Raw genomic sequence first — 6640 nt, 5'->3', positions numbered from 1 at the left:
AGATGAATCTTTTGTTTATGTCAAGGCTAGTGGGAGTATAGTCAGCTTTTTGGTATTCTATGTGGATGACATACTACTCATAGGAAATGACATCCCAACTCTGCAGGAAGTTAAGACCTGGCTTGGGAAGTGTTTCTCTATGAAGGACCTAGGAGAAGCTGCCTATATTCTAGGGATAAGGATTTTGAGAAACCGGAGTAAAACACTAATTGGACTTAGTCAAAGTACATACTTGGATAAGGTGTTGAAGAGATTCAGCATGCAGAACTCCAAGAAAGGAGAGTTACCCATCCAGAGTAAAGCCAGATTGAGTAAGACATAAATCCCAAGTACCGAGGCTGAGATAGCAAAAATGAGTCAAGTACCTTGTGCTTCAGCATTAGGCTCGATCATCTATGATATGACATGTACTCGACCTGATGTTGCCTTTGCCTTGAGCATGGTTAGTAGGTATCAGAGGAATCCTGGCAAGGCACACTAGACTGCAGTAAAGAATATCCTCAAGTACCTACGGAGGACTAAGGACTGGGTCCTTACCCTCGGTGGGAGTGATGACTTGAGAGTTGTAGGGTATAGTGATGCTAGCTTCCAGACTGATAGGGATAATTTCCGCTCTCAGTCGGGCTGAGTCTTTACCTTAAACGGAGGAGCAATCACTTGGAAGAGTTCCAAGCAGGAGACAGTGGCTGATTCCACTTGTGAATCAGAGTATATATCAGCGAGCGAGGCAGCAAAGGAGGCAATATGGCTAAAGAACTTCATTGGAGACCTTGGAGTTGTACCATCTATAAAGGAGCCCATGGAAATTTTCTGTGATAGTGAAAGTGTGGTTGCCTTAGCCAAGGAACCAAGGGAGCACGGGAGATCCAGACACATCGATAGAAAATATCATTTTATCAGACATCGCATAGAAGAAGGAATCCTCGTGGAAAAGAGGGTATCATCGGATGAGAACCCAGCAGATCCCCTCACGAATGGACTGAGTAGGGTTAAGCATCTCCAGCATGCTCGGAGCATAGGGCTGAAGGAAGATATAAGTTCTAGTAGTTAGATAAATTATGAAATTTGTAAAGTCTAATTGACATTTGATGATGAATAAAAGTTGTGTTTATTTATGAGTAAAGTGTTACTATCTTTTGTCAATCATTTACTATAATTTCTTTTGCATGTTTTGACTTCCAGAATAATTATGTTTGGTATATCATATTATTCAAACCTCCACAGTTGGTCATATGTCAGAAGTAGGTATGAATAAAGACTGTCATGATTGGTTGCAGAGATCTAAGGTGTTGGACATGGCTACAACAATCATGAGTGCTCGTAAGTTATGAGAATTGGACACAACCCACGCTCACTAGAATCACTTCATGGAATTTTATCTCGAGTGATCGTGAGACGGTATTATCATATAAGTCTTCAAACTTAGAGATATGATTTGTTACTTACGAGTTTGTTATGCTTTGATTGTACGAAAACGCATTGGTAACTCGATGTTATAAAACGTGCTTTTGTGTGTAATTCAATGAGTGGTAAAACAAACATATGAGTCAAAGTTTATCTGTTCCTTCTTGGATTAGAAGCTGATATCTGGGCCCCTCGATGATTTTGTTTTGACCTATGTACCGGGCTCGGTCAGAACTAAGTTGATGTGTTCAATTAAGTTCTTTGTCAAACAAATCGGAGATCGGGAAACAAATTGCTGGACAATAAGTAAGACATTGTTCCATGTATTTTTCCTGCTGATATCTAGAACAGAGGATTATATGATCACTTATATTAAATGGCGTATCAACATCTTCTCAGTTCCGAGAGACCTTCAAAGATATACGATTGCCAATCGGGTCCTGAAGTATTGCAGTTATAGTTATTAGACTTATCCAAGCGGGAGACTACTGGATAAGGTGTCTAAGTCCATAACTATTTCTGGTAAATACTTGACCCAACCCGGCATCGTCCATTTGGGTTGCATGGCACCATGCAATTGGATAAACTAAATGAGAGAAATAACACATATGGTTTATTAATATATTATAAGTTCTAATATATTAATAATATTATTTAATTAGTTTTGATCAAGAATTAATTTAGAATTAATTAAGTGATCAAAAGACTAACTAATTAAATATATGGGTAGATTATATAAATCTTCCATATCTTATATAGTGGGCTAAAAGGCTCCATGGATTATCAAGTTGGGTTCCACCCATAGGATGCTCCATGGAGTTAACCCATAGATTGAGAAATGAAGAATCATGTTACATTAGGGTTTTATCTAATGCAACACACTATATAAGGACCATCTCTCTCCCCAAAATCGGCTACACAAGAGAAACAAGAGGGCTTGGCCGATTTTGAGTGTGTTACAGTATTCTCTCAAGTTTATACTTTGCATTTGGTGTTGTGTGAAGCATTTGAGGCATCACACTTAAGGTGCTAGGCTCACAAGGTTTCAAGGAACACTTTCAACAACAAGGTATGTAATTCTACCTATTATTTAGTTTTAGAATTGTTCCCCATGTATGCTAGATAGGATCATAGCCTTGGAAATCAACTTTGCATGATAATTAGACAAACATAGATCCAAGGTTATTATGGCTTCATGTACACTTAGGAAGTGCTAGAATGCTCAAAACCCAACAATAAGGCGGTGTATGGGTGACCTAATGCTCCCTTCTTGAGCCGATTTCAGAATATATACTTTCTTGGCGATTGTGTTCCACCAACCGGTACTTGTAACACCGTCAGGAAACACCTTATGAGATTGTTCCAAGAAGGCGCAGAAGATAGCAGTAGTAACCAATGGTCGGTCGTAAATCCCCAAACGACATGCAAGCTCAATGACAGAACATTGATGGAATTCGCCCCCATGACAAAAACTAAAACTCATGGGGTGGTAGCAATCATCTCCTCCTCGGAAAGATACCGTGGAGAAAAATTCCCAGCAGAGTTCTCGATACACCGGCTCTTGAATTCTGAAAACTCGGATCCATCCATCACAAATAATCATCTCCCCATCGTAAGTAAATTCCTTCGAAAGGTAAGGCACCAACTCTTCTTCATACCGGACACTATTTAACCAATCCCAGTCAACCCTATTAGGTACATAAACCTCCTTCTTCCTGACATCATCCAGCCTCTTCTTCCATCTTGTCATTGTTGAAGCAGATTCAATCGGAGGGAAATTCAACCAAGGAAAATCTCCTTGGTGTCCACTTAAGCTCTGCCCTCTTGAAAACATGGTCCCTACAAGACAAAGAACAAACAACCCAGAAAATACAGAAAAATATTATAAACAGATTTCCTCTGGGTCCCCAACTGGACTCGTCAAGTCCATGAACAACTCGGTGAGTCATATGAACTGTGCGAGTCAGTCGATGGGTCGATCGAAATTCAACCATAAAACTTGAATTTTTTTTATCAAGGGTTTTGTTCATGGATGTTCCTAAGATGTATTAGAATAAGAATAAACATCCAAAACAACACAATTAATACTAAATCAAAACCCTAAAAAATTCACTAAACTTTAAAATCGGGTATTCTATGAAATTGACACCCTAAATCATCTAAGAATCATGACTTTAACAGAATTATGGAAGAAATTAAGTACCTTTGTTGATAGAATTTGAGAATTTTGAAGAAAGAGTGTAGAACTTGATGAATGCTTGAGAGAGAAAACAAGAGAGGCGCATGTCGAGTAAGAGGGGGAAATATGATCTCATTAGGGTTAAAAACCCTAGTTTTACCAGATGTAAAAATTAATTTTTTCTATAAATAAAACCGACTCGTCGAGTCAGGGTCAGACTCGGCGAGTCTGGTCGCAAATGTAAATAAATTCATTCCACCCCACACTTAGTCCATACACACTCTCAAGCAGTCATGCCTAATGATTTAGAAGACTATAATAAAATCCTAAAAACGAAAATCAAACAAAACTAAAACACAAAAGATAAAAGAAAGAAAACTCTAATAATGGTTTGCCTCTTGCCAAGCGCTTCTTTTTAAGGATTCGTTAGTTGAACCCCTTCCGATCTACGTTTCTTCATCCTCCTGCATCGGGAATGCACGCCTAATCTTTTGTGGTTTATACTTTGTCTTGTAAGCGTGTATCTTCTTCTTGTAAGCTCGTCTTAATTCTTCTCTCTCATAGCATCATCTTCCGCTGCATGAATTTCCCTTTTCCTCATCCTCTTCTTCTTTACCCCATTTTCTTTAAACTTTATTACTTCATAGTTGGTGAAAATTCGGGCTCGAGGTTTGGTAATACGTGACTCAATGAACGGGTCATCAGCATCATCTTTCATAACCCTTGCATTTCCCTCTTCTCCAAAGCTTGCCTCCTCCTCAAATGGATTGTCTTCATCTTCTTGCATTATTGTATCGAGACATGCTACATGAACGTGTTGAAGATCACCATCCTTTCCTCCTTCTGTTGCTTGATCTTCTGTAGAATTAGAGAAAATCTTCATGTCCAGAACATGCAGGGAGCTGGTAGCAAGCAGATCAAAATCGGCCAAGTTGATGATATTTTCGAATGGACTCGTCGAGTCCATTAAAGCGACTCGGCGATTCAGAGCGTATTCCTCACATCCCACTGTGTTTTCTGAATCGGTTCCTTCCAGTGGCTTTTCTATCTCCTCCAAGTCTTTGTCAACATCATCATTTCCTCCAGAAGATAGCAAAAACTTACTTGGATCTTCTTCATGTAAGAGTGCAAGTTCTTTTTGTAGTATTTCATCATCCAAATCAATGAAGGAAACTTCTTCTTTTCTTCCTTCTTCTTGCTTAATTTCTGGTAGAGCTTTAAAACTGCTGACTCATCTCCTACCCTCAATGTTAGTGTTGACTCGCATACATCTATTAATGCACCTACGGGATTCAAGAATGGTCTCCCTAAAATAATTGGAATTTTGGGGTCTTCTTCAATATCGAGCACTACAAAGTCCACGGGGAATATAAATTTATCCACCTTGATGAGGAGATCTTCACAAACACCTCTTGGACTAATAATTTTCTTATCTGCCAAATGGATCTTCATATTCACAGGTCTCGGCTCCGGTAAATTCAGCTTCTTGAAGAAATAGAAAGGCATTAAGTTAATACTTGCACCCGAATCAGTCTACGCTTGAGTAGAAAGTACATTTCCAAATTGACAAGGAATTATGATGCTTCCCGGATCGCCCTTCTTTTCACGTAGCTCACTCATTACTATATCCACCACTTCAGCTAAATCCTTTCTAGTAGCAAAGAGACCTTTTAGCAAGTTAAAATACTTGGGTGATTGAAGCATTGTTTCCACAAATGGAACGTTTACTTGAAGGGCTCTTACATGCTCCATGAAAGCTCTGTATGATTTAACCTTTTCAGCAGGTATGGATCTGATTGGGAATGGAAGAGGAGGGTTGTAAGGCCTTAAGGAAACAGCAGATTTGTCATCAAGGTATGGACTCGTCGAGTCCATTAAAGGGACTCGGCGAGTCTGGTTAGGTTTAGCTGGATCCGACTCTTCTGTCTTTTCTATATGCACCTTGGAGATCTTCTGTGCAGGGATTAAATTTTCTCCATAGCTGGAGGTCACAACATTCACATTCTCCATTCTCGGATTATTCTCGGTTTTACTTGGAAGTTGACCCGATCTTATCTCGTTCACTTTATGTGCAAGTTGTCTTAGATGTTTCTCAATGTTGAGAATAGATGCTTGCTGATTCCTTAGTATATTTCTGGTCTCTTGTATTGCAACATCATGATCATTGTGTCTTTTCTCAGAAGCGGCTATAAATCTTGTGAACATTTCTTCTAAATCGGCATTCTTTTCCATAACCGGTTCTTCCTTTTTATAAACACCCCTCTCCTTTTGCTTGTATCTCTCCTCCTTTGCCTTTTTGTATTCATCATAAGGGAGCCATTCCTTCTTCGGTTTCCTTCAATTCTCACCATAACGATCGCCACTTGAGTAGAACACTTGCTCCTTCTTGTTTCCATTTTCATCCATGTCACAATCCTTCGTGAGATGAGGCCCTCCACAGTTCTCGCATCCAAATAGAATAGCATGGATTGTTTGATACATTTTTGTCATCCTTCTATCTAAACTATCAAGCTTATCCATCATTGGCCGAGTTCACTACCCCCGACTTACTTCATTTCTTGGGTTGTGGTATTCTCTAGAATGTTTCGAGAATTCTTCAATTAATTCTTTGATTTCCGGGGGTGGCTTCCTTGTGAGCGGGCCTTGCGAATCAAGTAACAGCCTTGTGGTGACATTGACTCCATCATAGAAGATGGAAACTTCTTGTTGGCTATTAAGGTCATGGTGAGGGAAATTCCTTAGCAGGCTCTTCTACCTCTCCCACGCTACATATAGTGACTCCCCAGCTTGTTGTTCAAAGTTAGCAATAACCTTCTTTAACTTGGCTTCTTTAATTGGGTCTTCGATTGCTAAAGAGGCATTGGATGCTCCTGATTTGCTGCTCTTCTTCTTGCTGAAAACGGACTTGAGGTTCTTTAGTGGTGAGTTCTTTGAAGAGGAGGGACCAGAGGTGTATTAGATCCTCGGGTGATGAAACAACTGCAAGCAAAACAAGAAAAACGTGTAAAAAGAACAAAAATAAAATAAAATAATAAAATAAAAATGTGAACAGCGATG

The 6640-nt window shown here is 39.4% G+C and overlaps 1 non-coding gene across 1 annotated transcript; it reads left to right on the top strand.

The window, feature by feature from the left end:
* The first annotated feature begins 6299 nt into the window (after window positions 1-6299).
* On the top strand, window positions 6300-6406 carry LOC144999220 (small nucleolar RNA R71). The gene has a single exon (XR_013660738.1). It is a non-coding gene; the product is annotated as a small nucleolar RNA R71 (small nucleolar RNA).
* The last annotated feature ends 234 nt before the right edge of the window (window positions 6407-6640 follow it).

This window comes from Lactuca saligna, chromosome 5, assembly GCF_052625555.1.
Source record: "Lactuca saligna cultivar CGN05327 chromosome 5, ASM5262555v1, whole genome shotgun sequence".
In the NCBI taxonomy this organism is placed as follows: domain Eukaryota; kingdom Viridiplantae; phylum Streptophyta; class Magnoliopsida; order Asterales; family Asteraceae; genus Lactuca; species Lactuca saligna.
Note: the sequence above shows the minus strand (reverse complement) of the source record. Positions and strands in the feature narration are given on the sequence as shown.